A 16,259-nucleotide genomic window follows, 5' to 3' on the forward strand; every position below is an offset into this window, starting at 1 on the left:
TTTTTTCGGTTTGCCGTTCTTTGGCACTCAACTTCCGACCAATCATTCCGTGGATTTCAACGTGTAGTACCCATTCGTCTCAAGGACCCACTGCCACACTATGTATTTCCCATATAATACTTTAGTCGCTTTGGGGCCCGAGAACCTGTCTAATTTCGCTCAAATTATTTCCAAATATTTTTTGTGCCTTGCCTCATTCTTTGTCTGGCGATGGACAAAATTTCAACATTGTGAAAATAATTACCACCCTGGCCTGCATATTTACAAATGCGGAATAGGAAAAATGATTGATTTTGATACCATTCGTTTTCTACTGGCAGAATAGACACGCATCAATCCTACATTCATAGGTACATAGTGTTCTCAGAGCGTAAAGCGTCTCGCTGCTAAGCGTAATAATCGATGGGATTGGGTGGTCAAAGCGCATTCGTGTAATTTCAACGTCATTCAAAATGCTTCAGTCTCTTTGAATATTACGTGGACTCTGGTCAGTAATAGTGCTGTTCAGTGCACGTAATACCTTATGAAGTTTTTTAAACCTTTAATTCCACCATCTAGTTGACCTCAGTTATATTGACAGATACACGTATTTTGACCACCTCTTTTAAGTATTCTTCATTGTTAAACGGATACAAACACTAACGAGGACTACAAATCGTAGTCTTGATATACCTGTCTCTAGAAATAAAAAATTAAAATGTTCATATGGATTTGGAAGTTTTGATTATTATTTTTTAACCCAATAGAAACAAAGGGCGAAATACACCGATGAAAATTTGATCAGAATAAACACTTAATTGTCGGAGTGATTTTAATTTCCATTAAATTGTGCGGCATTCGTAAATGTAACGACATTTAATTAGCAAGCACCTTCCAATCAGGTGTGAAATATTTTTCAATATTAAGAGCCATAGTACTCAAGGAAGAAATACTTTAAAGAACTGACACTGAAATATCCAATCGCGAAGGATATCACGAATGTGTGCCCATATAAGCTCAGCGTTGTAATATTTTGTCTAAAGCAAATATATGATATTACCGGCGACAAGTATTTTATAAAGGGTTTAAATGTCTACATTCCCACCTATAAAGTAGAGATCGACGGCGTTATTACCAACTTATTTTAATTGATATTTAAAAGTCGCTTTTGGCGGTATATGCGGCTACTTTACTGTACCGCCATTAAAATTCTTTTTACTGCTGCTGTGCATTCAAAATGCTGTTTACTAGCAACACACTCAAATAAATTTTTAAATGCTGATTAAGTCAAGCATTCAAAATGCTATTGCACTTTTTTGCAGAAAAAACTGAAGAGCGCCACACAGTTCATCACGACACAATATTATGATCTCTTGGTTCAGGAAGAGTGCGACTCCCCTTGTTACTGCACGTAAATACTATAGGCATATTCCTTGAAAAGGCTAAAATTCTTCTCTTGGGGGCCACCAAACATAACAGCTCAAGGAAGCGCTGATACAAAACCGTCTCTTCACTGACATATAGTCGCTTTCTCATTTTTTTCATTTCGAATCTAGAAGTTTGAACTTTAGGGTAATTCCCCTCTTCTGTGGGGTAAAAATAACTGTAGAAAAATCTCGAACCCTACGTGCAGTTTGAGGATTCGAACCCAGGTGAGCTGCGTATAAAACAATCGATTTACCAACTACGCCATAGCTGCCTCCTCTTTTTTTGATTATAGAGGTTTTAACCTTAGGGTTTTCGCCTATGTGCGGGGTGGAGAATCGAACCCAGGTAAGCTACGTACAAAGGAATCGATTTACCAACTTCGCTATGCCCGTCCCCTGCCTTCTCTCTTCTCGATGATAATCAATTTATAGCTATAGCTAAAGCTGGTTATGTTTCTACGAAAACGAGCGAACAAGTTGGCATTTGTATGCACTTTAAATTTGAGAACAACACCATTTATTGTGAACAAATCAGGATGGAACTGACAATGCCGTAGCGTGGTCTTCTGGGGTCTTTTGTTAAATCTCGGTTTTGTGCCCTTATCGATTATCCTGCGCAGAAAAGTCTTTCCAATAAGGAAATAGTTCAAATCTTTTGTTTCGGATAAAAATTAGGGCCTGAATCTTTCACGGAATTTGAGTTGTCTGCGGCGAGCTGCGCGAGATGGTTTATAAATCCGCCATTTTTATTTATTTTGAGGTTCGAAAAATATATATTTGTTGAAAATTACGCAAAAAATTATTTGTTTTTGACATTAAAAATGTCTTACTCCACTATCTGGGGCTAGGTGTCATTCTAAAATCTAAACTATCTCCCATGTAACGAAACTATGTAAGGTTTGCACGCTTATAACTCCGATATTACTAGATGGATTTTAATCATTCATACACCAACCGATTCAGAAACACCTAACTTAAATATTGGTAATAATTTAATATCTCCCCAATAAAAGTAGACTTTTGGAAATTGGTAAAATTAAAAAGTTCACGAAAAACGGGAAAAATACCATTCGTGAGGCAGATTTCTCAGACACAGCCGTCAAAAGAGGGCAGCTTAGTTGCTCAATGAAACACGAAAAGTCATAAATAGAAGCAACGCATGTCGCTATCGATTTTCGGTAACGTTGGCATTTGCACACACTCGCACCTAAGTGACTAAACCATATACGGTTAGTTTATAAATAGAGGTGACGCGTACCCGTTTGAATCAGTTTTTGTTCTTATGTCGAACGGGTAAGATCATGGCTGCAGCGTCTGGGCACTACAATAAGCGGTAGACGCTATGAATTTTCGGCAGCGGTGGCCGTGTGCGGATTTGTCGGGTACCAGCATGGTGTCACAATGATTTGCAAAGTGGGTGGGCGGGGTGGTTTGGATTTAATTCAATACGGTGTGTGCTGCTTAAGAGTGTTACGTTTGAAAAAAATATATTTTTATGCATGCGTGTGCGTTGTAACTTGTTAATCCATGTTTACGGCGCTTTGTAGCTGCGTAGGGTAAAGAGCCTATTGGTTTTCATGTTTCCTATTTCGGTTATATGTTTTTTATCAGTAAGGCATCTGACAATGTGCTTCTGTTGTTATTGCACTGTTCAGCAGCGTAGTATTTCATATAGGAGAGTACACTCAGGTTTTTTTACGCGGATTTTGAAATTTACGCGGTTTTCATTAACGCGTTTTTTTAAAATTTACGCGGTTTTCATTTACACGGCCTGTATCCCCTGCGTGAAAAATCTGAGTGTAATTGCATCGGAAACAATCACATTCCCAGCAGAACTTTTTGTTTTCTAATTTCAAACACTTTTGTTTCGTACTGCACACAACGGAAAATTTTAAAACAGAACTTACCGTCCCAGCAGCAGTTGAAGCGGGTGTTCTTTTTCGATTCAAATTCAAGCCATGTCTTAAGCGTTACTGGACTTAAAATTGTTTTCCCAGTTTAACCAGTCAGAATATCTATCCTACCCTATGTATTTAAAACACAGTTCTAATTGCGTTTTAAGGTATACAACAAATACGGTTAGGTATACTAATTTAAATTTTAAAATAAATCTGTTTTAAATTATGAAACAAACCGCTGTACTGAAGATATAATTATGTCAGTCCTATTATCACATAAAACACCTATATAACATAAAACGCTGCAGAATTGGTTTAATAATACAATGTTTACACTACAGAGTTATAACACGTTTTAATAATTAGCAACAAGAAAAATGTCACCAAGATAGCATAAAAACCCGTTTTAACTGGTAGTGCGAACGTTGCATAACAATGTAATTTATCAAATAATTTCATTTTTCCACCACTAATCGATCAAGAAATAGTTAAACTTAAGATTGTTTACTTAAGTTCATTAGTACATTATTGAAAATTTAAATGGAAAATGAAATATCATATTTTATGGAGAATCTGTATATTTCCGTTGGCGGGCGTGGGTTTTCTCATCACAGCTCTCAATATGGAACTTTTCTTTTGAATATATTTTCTGGACAGACCAGCCTATTTTTACTAGATGGATCAGCCAAATAATGCCAATCACCTAGTGAGATACTTGATTAATTAATAGATTACAGTTAAAAGACCTTCAATAAATTATGTTTTAATGGGGAGGGTATATAGCAAATTGTAACATATGAAAACAGGCGAGTGAACAAGAACGTGTGTCGATATGTGTGATAGATAAAATTCATTTGCACGCTCTTGAAAAAAGCTATATTTTTAATGTCACCGTGGTCGTGTCCTGTACACAACCCTTTAATTTTTTTTGGTTTTTATGTTCAAAATCCTAAAAACACTTTTTTAAATGCCCTTAAACAGCTATCCAGCACGCAATGTTCAGCACCTATAGTCAAACCACAGACCACTGCTCAACCAGTCAATATCGCTCAATCGGTTACAGCGGAATCCATAGACGCCACCAAACAGGTCGGGTTGGTTCTCCGCTATACACACACATACAATCTTCGCGCGCACTGGTAAATTGCGTTCACAGAATTAGGAGTTGTTTTTAATTGTTTGAATAAATAAATAAGAGTAAATTAATAAGGAATAATTTATAACATTTAAATAAACATTTATAACTATTGAGCGGAATTTTCAATTTGGATTTTAGTACATGTTTTGTCAGTTTTACAATGCGAAGAATGATTATTATTCAAGGAGAATAAAACAAACCAACGCCACGTAACGGTTAAAATTTTCATTCATTTTTTGTCATTTTGTGAGAAACGAGTCTGTGTTTCTTTCTTTTCGTTGTGGTTGTTGTATTTTTTGCCGATAGAAAGTGAAATCGGCTACCAGAATTGGCATGCATCTAACTCACCTTCATAGGTACATACTGTTGTTTGAGCATAAAGCATGTCATTATTAAGTGTAATGAACTATGGGATTGAGCGGGTAAAGCGCATTAATACAACTCTATCTTTATTATTATTTTTAAGCCAAGCCAAGCTTCGATTTCATCAATTCTCATCAGCTTAATCAGAACTCCTTTTCTTGCGAGACATCACGTATGACTGCACACTTAATTTTTTCTGCCGAATCTCAGCTTTTTTCGCATCTTTCAACAGCTGTGATCTCAGTAAACAATTTTTTGGCTGAGATCTCAGTAAAAGTGACGTTTCATTGCTGATACTCGGAAAATATTTCATCGAAAACCAGCTAACAAATCTCACTTTACTGAGATGTCAGTTTCTAAATTTGCTGATTATACAGCTGTTGGGAAATTGCCGAGCCGAATTGAGTGTGTGGGGGTTTGCTCAAAAACACAAATATTGTTTTCGTTTTTTGAAGCTAGCGTCAATCCGGCACTAGCTTGGTCCTGTAACTAAGTTACTATCGGATCCTGATGGGATCAATTAAGTTTATTGTGTTTTACTCTTATTGGTCGCCCAATCCTCTCTTGTAAATTTATCTGCACGACAACATCGAATTCAGATCGGCTGTAGGGTGATAAACTGTATTCCCCTGACCACAGTCTTTGTTGTTCGACGTCACCTGAAGCATTTTTTTTTGTCAACGAAGCTATTATTTTTTTTCATTTCGTTCAGAATGTTCGCAGTTACAAAGAAATCAAGGCACAGATGTTTGTGTACCGTTTCAAATAGCTTCGCTCACTTAACTCAAAATGCTAACCCCGTCCCAAGCTCCTCTTTGTTGACAATGTTGAAAACATGGAATGGTTCTAGGGTTCAGATTTGAAGTTGGAAACTTTTTTCAATTTAATCTACCCATTAGGGAACAAAAAGTATATGATTCGAGATACTCTACAAACATCATTATTGATTCAATTTCAACCTTATTGGTTCACACATATTAGTCGAACTTTTCAAAATGAAAGTTCGGAAAAGCGTCGAAAGTAAAATAAAAAAAAACAATCGCATTACGGCAAAAATCTTGTTCGCACATCTGCTCAGTATTCAATTCACAAACAGAACACTTGCAGAATGCTTCCACAAGCGAAAGCAACGTACCATATTTTACGGAAGGGGAAAATCCTCCCATCAGAACGACCAGTTTTATATCCGACCGTACGCAGCCTTTAACCCCAGCCGGAGAATAATTTTCCCATTAATAGCATTACGTTTGCATCGTTTGAAAGCTACAACTTTTATGCCGCTACTAACCCATCCCGGCCGGTTCAATCGAACAGATTCCGTATTGTCGTTCGAACATTGCAATATTGTCGCGCACCGTTCATCCGGGCGAGGGAAGAATTCCTTTGTCCGTTCGTTTGATAGTCCAATCCGCCTACGTAGGAGTTCGCAACACGTGTTACAAGTTGGTGAGTGGAAATCATTGAGGGCGAAACAAATACACTGGATTCTTGTTTTGTGCATTGACGATTTTATGTATAACTCTTTACCTGTTTTTTAAATATTATTATGATACCGTGCGAAAAATCGTGTTATTTTCGGAATGTTTAATTATTCCTAACGAAAAACCGTGCAAAGGAAAGAGAAGGATGAGGTATTTGAGCTGCCCACGTGGATTTTTTCCATTATAGGCATTTTTTAAATTATAAAAATATAACAACTGCAGTAAAAAATGTACCAAACTATCACCTATGTAATTCGAGGAATTTGCGGTTCCGGCCTCGTCTCATCAGTATAAACCAAGGCAGACAAACTTGGGCGACAAATAGACACTTAGTCCAAAAAGTAAAACATAAGCGTACCTGTTCACGTGTGAAGTCCCGCAAGCACAGAAGTTCTTAATTATTATGTCTCGTAAGCCACACCCATATTAGATTCGTTTCTAATAAGGCATCAGAAAAGAAAATTGTAGATGCCTTCTAACGTTAAGATATTGCTTCATATTGACGACTTTGTCCGAGAAAGTACTCTTTTAGCACTCCGTTTTGCGAAAGATTTGTTCAAAAACGGTTTTAATACAAATCATACATGCTTTGAAAATTTAATTGGGTAATCTCATTCTGTACAACAAAAGTTATAAACGTTCAAAGTCTTACAGTTCAACTTTCGAAACGGAGCTCCAATATTTATTCCCTAGAAACGCAAGACGTTTTCACGCGATTTATTTTCACGTGCTTGTTTAAGTAGAATTTCAACAGCTACATGAAAATAACTCGCGTAAAAGCGATTTTGGCAAACGACTTTTCATCCCAAGCCATGGGAACAACAATGTCTCGTCACAACACGATATAAAATAAATAAAACTTCTCAACCAGCGTGTCATATCCAAGCAGAGAAAAACGCGGATCACGGTTGTCGGGAGCCGTAGAGGAAAAGCCCGAATCGTTTTTCAATTTCAACGCTTGTGGAAGCAGCTGGCGGCAATCTATTACCTCAGCCAACGAATGCAAATATTTTCCAGCGGAATTTGTACATCTGGCATCCGATTGTGAGGTGTGAGCTATTTCGTATTTTTTACGATGGGTTCAAGAAGAATAAAAATAGGCTCACACACGAGACGGGTGGTAAGGTAATCCGATTCAATAATCGAACAGTGATATTGCTTTGTTTAGGTGGTTACGTATAACAGAATCGTTTGTTTGGGGGTGAACCGAGGTTTGCTTCGCAGTGGTTGATTTTCACGGTTTGAAATGTTTTACTTCGTTCTTTATTGATTATTTTCCGGCACTCTGTATTGTGTTGTGTCTTGTAAATATTTTGATTTGTATTTTCACGAATGGATTCCACGGCTCCGTTAAGCTAATGCCGTGTCAAATAAACGATTCGAAGAAATTTATGAGCAATTTCTTCGAATCCGAATAATGATAAATTCTGCGATATAGTTTAGTTTACTAAGTGCATTGTATATTTACAACGGTATTAGCTTAACGGAGTCGTTAATTTTTTACATATTCCCTATTTTTACGTTGCAACGTAACGTTGTTGTTTTTTAATATTATGGGCCCTAAAGTAGTAAAGGAAGAGCAAGGAGGTGAAGGAAGAAAGTTTCAAAAAGCATATACCGCAGAAGTCATGATATAGCATATATTCACTATATAAAAACTATACAAGATTATATAGCAAAATATCAAATGCCATTAACAAATAATATTATTATCAAGGCTTCCTTGCGGGACACCAGATAAATGTTCAACAGGCTGAAATGATAGTCATTACTTTTTACAAAAATCGATCGTCCTGTCAGAAAGGAGTACATTCGTTCTGTAATCCAAAGTGAGAAATCTATTATTGCTACAACCACTTTATGGAGTACCAAATCAAAAGGCTTAAAAAAACCAATATATACTGCAAACGTTTTTCGAACTTTTTACTCAATTCAGCAACAAACGTTATTGGGTTTGAGGTTGTGAACGATTTTTCACAAAGTCGAAGATTATTAGACGAATGACAAAGTACAATACATAATAAAACATTTGCTCGAGCACCAATTGAGATCGAGCGATAGATATTTTCAGAATTGTGAACTAACGAAGTAGAAGCTTAACCCATTATAACCCAGGGGTTTCAAAAAGTGAGCCAAATACAGTGATATCTTCAATTCCACCAAAAAATGTATCAAAGATTATGGGAAAAATAAAATCACCGCTTAAAATGGTTTTGAGAATGAAAATATCTCGTGCAAAAAATTTCGTACGCTTAAATAAAAACATCAAATTTTAAGTTGTTTGACATATTTATTCGGATTTTCTGATAAACAACACTTCTTTTACACCTGTAGGAATGTTTTCTCACCTAATGGAATTATTAGCACGAATTCCAACAATAAAATTCAATTAAATGTATTGCTTACTTTTCAGCCGCCATTTGCCCCAACTATACACGGCTCAAAAATGTAAACAAAATTATAAAAAATAGCAGTTGTCTTGTTTCACAATGAAATATGAGGTGCAATGATCCCATTAGTGCAATAATAAAGCAGTTAGATGTCAAAATTCTGCAGCAAATACGCGTTAAACGATGGATAGTTCTGCGTATGAAATTTCATACGCTAGGATATAATGGGTTAAGACTTAAGAAAACCAGCGAGGACCAGAAAGCGGTTGAAAATTATTGCAAACGCAGCGGTGAGACATCCAATGGAATACGATTACTGTATTGGAGTTTTTAGACTTCAAATGGACGAAGGATCTTGTTTAAAATTGGTCTCAACGCGGTTAAAACACTCACGAAAAATAAGTTGTTCAAGACTACGCGTGATCGTATTTTTTACAGACCTGCATTAAATTAATTGGTTATGGTTTTCACCGTTTTTTGTTAAGCGGAAGTCGCCATTTTGGTTTTAAAAATGACGTCAATAATCAATCACTGTCATCTACTGACCACTCTCTTTCAAATGATACCCACATTGAATATAATGTTGACCGTTCTGAAGCAAACGAAAACCGCATTTTGGCGTCAACATTAATTTACGTTTTCTACTGTCCACCCACTTCGAAATATATCCATGGTGATGATAGTTTGCACTGTTTTGTGGTAACCAGAAGATACCATCTTGATCTTCAAAATGGCGTCAATTATCAATTTCGGTCTTCTACTAACCCATTCCTTTCAAATGACAAGCATGTGGATGATGGTTAGCACTGTTTTGTGGTAAGCGGAAGCCGTTATCTTAATTTTGAAAATGGCGTCGATTATCATTTTCCGTCATTCACTGATACACCCTTTCAAATGCAACCCATGTTGACGATGGTTTTCACTGTTCTGTGGAAACCAGAAACCGCCATCTTGGTTTTAAAAATGACATCAATAATCAATTTCCGTCATCTACTGACCACTCTATTTCAAATGATACCCATGTTGAATGTTTACCGTTCTGTAGCAACGGGAAGCCGCAATTTGGCGTCAATTATTACTTTACGTTTTCTTACTGTCCACCCCACTTCTCGTTATACCAAAATTGATGATGGTTTTCACTGTTTTAGTGTAACCAGAAGATACCAGCTTGATCTTCAAAATGGCGTCAATCGTCAATTTTGGTCTTCTACTGATCCCTCTTCTTCAAAAGACAACCATGGGGATGATGGTTTTCACTGTTTTGTGATAAGCGGAAACCGCCGGCTTAATTTTTAAAATGGCGTCAATTATCAATTTCCGTCATCCACTGATACACCCTTTTAAATGACACCCATGTTGACGATGGTTTTTACTGTTCTGTGGAAACCAGAAACGCCATCTTGGCTTTCAAAATGATGTCAATGATCAATTACTGGCATCTACTGACCATTCTCTTTCAAATGATCCCCATGTTGAATATAATTTTTACTGTGTTGAGGCAACAGGAAGTCGCATTTGGGTTTCTAAAATGACGACAATCATCAATTTACGTTTGCTACTGTACACCCCACTTCAAATGACACCCATATTGACGATGGTTTTCACTGTTTTGTGTTAACCAGAAAACACCATCTTGATCTTCACAATGGCGTCAACCATCAATTTCGGTCTTCTACTAACCCATCCCTTTCAAATCACAACCATGTGGATGATGGTTTTCACTGTTTTGTGATAAGCGGAAGCCGCCATCTTAATATTGAAAATGGTGTCAATTGTCAATTTCCGTCATCCACTGATACCCCCTTTTGAATGACACCCATATTGAAGATAGTTTTAACTGTTTTGTAGAAATCAGAAGCCACCATATTTCTTTTCAAAATGACGTCAATAATCAATTATTAGTATCTACTGACCATATTATAAAAGTACCATTCTTGGTACTTTTATAATATGTTCATGGCACTTATTATGGAATTGCTCGAATGGGTCATTTGGTCAAATGCCAATTGGCCGAATACGTAATTTGGCCGAATACCAATAAGCCGAAAAACTGGTTTGGCCGAATACGTAATTGGGCCGAATGCCAATTGCCCGAACAGGTAATTTAGCCGTTTGGTCTAACCTTATTCTGACGAACGAGCCATTAGGCCGAATGCTAGTCTATTTATCTGATTAACTATAATAGTTTGCATTGCAAAGCACGGTGCTATTCGTAGATGAAGTTTAGCTTGAGAATCGTCATTGCCGACCACGGCCATCTTCACCAACACCTAGAATAGGGTAGGACAAGTTGATGTAATACCTCTTTAAAGAAGGCCACCGACTCAGCGACGCTTCCATAGGTATTACGGAGTTGGATTGAAAGGTGAGTATAGGTCTAGGATTCGCCACAAGCAGGCATTGCGACCACGAAATGAATATGTTGTTATGCGGTGGGATGGTTAGCCTCCGAGTTCACGAATGCTTAGATCAAAATGATATTTAGTTACGTTTTGCTTGTGTTTAAACTCTGGATAGCCTGCTATCGAGTGATTTACTTTTTCCCTAAACTACAACAATTTGAACTTCAAACAACAGCACTGCTAAAACTGTGAATTAGACTCATATCTATAATCGTTTGGGGATTGGGTAGTAGGACCACAAGATAAGAGCATTTTCAACAGTTTCAAATATTTGTCATATTTGTCATATTATAATAGTATATAAATATGAACTAATTGCGAACGAATGTAATTTTTTGTCATAAATTGAACACTGTTTTTTCTTGTATTTACAATATTTGTAGATAAACAATCTGTTATTTTTTCCTTTTTTTAGCATGAGTTGCTCTTTCTATACATTTCCTTAATATATATATATATATATATATATATATATATATATATATATATATATATATATATATATATATATATATATATATATATATATATATATATATATATATATATATATATATATATATATATATATATATATATATATATATATATATATATATATATATATATATATATATATATATATATATATATATATATATATATATATATATATATATATATATATATATATATATATACAAGCCACCCTTTCCTTATCTTGCATAGAACTCGATAAGGTCTGATGTCAGTTTTGAGGGAGCGGAAGAGAAACTCTTCCTGGGGGATCTGAACATTTTTGTGAATATCTAATTTCCAAACTTGTAACAAACTGAATTGCGTATCAGAACGAAAACAAAAACCAGATTGTGGTTCAAAATTTCCTTCACGATGGTCTAGTTAGAACCTCAAGCTTTGGATAGTTTTTTGTTTCGTTCTGACGCGCTATTCAGTTGTTAAGATTTTATTTCAAAGAATCCTTGAAGACAGTTTCGTGAGAACCTCCAAACTTCGGGTAATTTGTAGATTTATTCTGCTACGCAATTAAAGTTTGCATAGAATTTCGAAACAGAAAATATTTTGTATTTGGTTTGTTCAGGAGAATTCAATGGTTACAATAAAGTTTCATTTATTTATTTAAAAAGAGGAAACGGTAGAATCAACATTTCCGTATATAGTGACAATGACCGTGTAAAAGTTCGCGTACATGATTTGTCTCCTCACACCTCCGATATCGGGATTAAAAAATTCATGTCAAGATTCGGAGAAGTGGATGCCGCCATAGTTAATACTTGGAGGAACTCCTTTCCAAACGATCATTTTATGCAGATCAAAATAAAAATGGAAGGATTATGGCTCAACTACATACAACTTCATTACTGAGGAAATCAAACTTCCAGAATGTATACAGAGTTCGCTAGAGACTCCATTCGTCGAAAGTAGCATTTTGTGTCAATGTGTGCCTTCTACATAAGTTATAGAGTATATATGGCCACGGAATGTATAACAAAACTAGTAAAATAAACAACATTGTATTAAAAAACAACATATTTTTTCTCAATGGCAAAAATTCATTTTAGTAGTATTTTTATTAAATGCTATGCAGCGCCATCTACATACATTTTAGAGTATGGGCGTCTTCAGAGCATATGTTGCAAATGTCAAGGCGACCGACTTGGCAGAAGAATGTTTTTGCTAGTAACTTCCTGCCCTACTATGAAATGTCACCCACTAAAACACCACTAATTTCAGCGAGACGTGATTCTGATTGTGCAATTTAGAAGTTCTGGCGTAGGGACGTCACGATCACGCGGGAATTTATTTGCGCAGGCTTGAGACCGCGTTAATCAGATTATAAGCATTATAGCATTCGCTAAACCATCGGAGCATTTTTGTGATTGCGAAAACAATTGCACAAAGGTGTTACAACGCGAAGGGCCCGAGCGTTTGTATGTATATTTGTGCGGGCTTTTTTATGTCGGAATATTTAGTAACGTAAAATTAAATAAAATTTTGGACAATCGATTAAATTGCCAATTACCATACGACCAAATGTCTTTTTGGTCAAACGGCATTCGGCTAAATGACTTTTGGCCAATTGACCTGAAACATTCCATGCGGTGTTTTTGGGACATCTTGAAAAGTGCTATTCACGAAAAACTCTAAACTGACTATGCATCCCCTTCAAAGATGCAACAGCCAACTTTCGCGTAGCAAGTAGCATTTTCTATTCAATTGAATTCACAGCCGTAAATTCGAGCAAACCAACACTTTGCGGGTGACTTATTTGTTTAAAAACAAATCCCCATCTGCAGCTGTTTTCCACGATGCCACAACTCGAGTAGCACAGCAAAGAGAACATACTGCGGAAACTTTCTGTACACCGACAGAGTGCTTTTCCACTGTTTGTCAAACTGTGGCAACATTCCCCTGAACTATAATCGGAACTATAGTTGTAGGACTCCCGCCTCCAGGGACTCGCTTGAGCATCAAACTTTGCATGCATGCGATTTCTATTTGACATGTCCCAGACACACACCGCAAGCAATAACGTCGCGATAAATCCATATAAACTAACCTTTGTTCCAAAAACTGATGGCTCGGATCCAAGTGATTATTGCTCCGATGGATCGGTTGCCCGGGAGTTCGTCGCTATTCGGATGAAACTATCCTTCCAAGTTGAAAGCATTCAAGTGCCCCCCTCTCCCCTCGATTGAATCGCTTTCGACCCATAAAACAATTGTACGAAATGTAAGGGATCCTTCTGACTTGTGTTCGGTCAGGGAAACAGAGTAGAACAAAGAGTGCTATTTACCACCGCACCTCATCCGTGGGATCCATTGCTCTGGGGTTTAACCTTTCCTTCGCTAGTCAAGTAAATCATCGGTTGATTGATAATATTTGACTTGAGGGAGATGAGCTCTAGCAAATAATTTTTCATAGTGATTTTCTTTTGAATAACATTTGTACTCGAAAGATTTCAACTATTCTAGTACACGGAAACGCTCTCGATCGCATAGCAACTAAATTATTAGTCGTATTTCTGAAATCGACTAGTTAAAATTTGGTACAGCTAATCGATTGTTGATTTTTCTGATCTGTCATTTTTGTTTTTGTGTCAACAAAACAGTGGCTAAAACAACTAGAACATTTGGTTGAAAATATGATGCTGGCAGTTAGCATAGACACACACCATCCGATTTAGCTCACCAAATTAGTTGTAACAACTATTGTTGTTGTTGATTTTAAGATTGGTGCGAGTTGAAAATAATTACCAAGTTGGTTGTTTCAATTATTTGTTTTTTTTTATTTTGCTTTTCTATTAGCTGTAACAGCTAATGAATTACTTAATCCAATATGGATTTTCTGGATATGAAATATAAAAAAAGCAAAATTTTAATTGAATTTGTTTATTGCTCGATGCATAAATTCTGATGAATGAAAATTAAAATAGTCCAAAACCAAGATAAATTCCTTCAGCAATAGAAAAGTACACTTCGAACAAATAGCCTTGAAAGATGCGGGCAGCTATCATGGATACATTGGACTACATTGGATTCGAGTGCGATTGCCTTTTCCGAGTTTGAAATGTGTGTAGCAAACATCCTGTATGTAGAAAAACAACCATCATTAGTTACTTTTGGATTTCAAATATACTATTGTTTAATGCAAAGTTCTTCACAAATGTTAAATGGATAGAATATATAGTGAATTTATGAAATATTATTAATACGTGTTTTTGTGTTTGATGTTTCGAAAAATGTTTGTAACCTAATATTATCATGAAATATAATGTCAATGTTTTGAGAAATCTAAAGTTGTGTCCACTATACTACCTGTCTACGCATAATTTTCCCATGTAAGCCGGGAATAGCATAGAACATGGGACAAACATGCATAAAAAGTATACATGTACCAGATAGTGCATTAAGAATTTCGTATTTTATTCAATGAAACAAATAAACACCCGATTACAAAATATTCAATATGGCACTACATTAACTTTACAAGTATTAATGATTAATCATAATGTCTGATTAACAAGAAATATGGCAAAAATTTGGACTATGTTTCTAAAACTTTCCGTCGCATTTTCTAACGTTTAAAACGTATTGAAGATGCCAACGTTAATGCGGACCGAAGTCGAACTCTTCATCTACGTTTGACGAACCATTAAAACTCTGGATTAAAAGTTAAGCTTGTGTAAAGAAATCGCTCCTAAGAACGAAGTTCTTCGAGTTAACTCGACCGCTTAAGAGAATGTCTTCACCCAACACCGTGGCAGAATTCAATTAACCATGCGCAAATTCACTAACTTACCCCAGACAGTTGATATTCTAAGTTACCGTTAACAGTATCCTAGTTAAAACATTTGAAATTCTGAATGGAGTCAGTTGTTGCATTCGCGCTAGAATCCATGCTGCTTCCATTCAGGATTGCGAACCGGTTCCGCAATGGGTTTGACTGGGATGTAGCAGGACTGAGTAATGTACTGACACCGCACGCATATGACTGTTCCATTTTATATGGGATTCCCTATATTCATGGGACTATAAGTATTAAGCACTATTTACAGCAATGCGATCCGATTCAACTACGGTTCAGTAGCGTGCGCGGACACCAATATTCTTTCGTACACTTCAAATGCAAGTAGTCACACTTGTCCGGTACGGACGTTCGTATTTGAAATACATGAATATTGGTGTCCGTGTACGGTACTGAATCGGATCATCTGGCTTTATGCTTTGAACAGCAATGTTGAGCTCCTATAACAACACAGCATGTTGAGCCCCACTAACGAAAATGAAAACCGGTCACCAATTGGTTTGACCCTACAGCACTGCACATATTGACAAGGCGAAGGTCAATGCACCAAGGATGCTCATCTGTATTATCTGAACAATCACTCCAAATCAACCAATCTACCTCGAAGAAGCTACATGTTTTCCTTTCAGCAATACATAGTGGTTATAAGAGTGACAATCAACACACCTGTATTTGACTACCTCCAATACACTCCTTTTATGAACAAGGTCATCACAACAAGGCCGCATGAATGGACACCAGCCAGACCCACACGTCGTACATCATGAATTATAAAAGTCCATGTAAGGGACGGAACATAGCGTAGTATCGATAGCACTTCAAGCATTCTTTTGCAGTTAGTCGGCATCAGATGAAAAAATGTATTCGCTTCACTAT

Source organism: Topomyia yanbarensis, chromosome 1 (assembly GCF_030247195.1).
Source record: "Topomyia yanbarensis strain Yona2022 chromosome 1, ASM3024719v1, whole genome shotgun sequence".
Taxonomy (NCBI): Eukaryota; Metazoa; Arthropoda; class Insecta; order Diptera; family Culicidae; genus Topomyia; species Topomyia yanbarensis.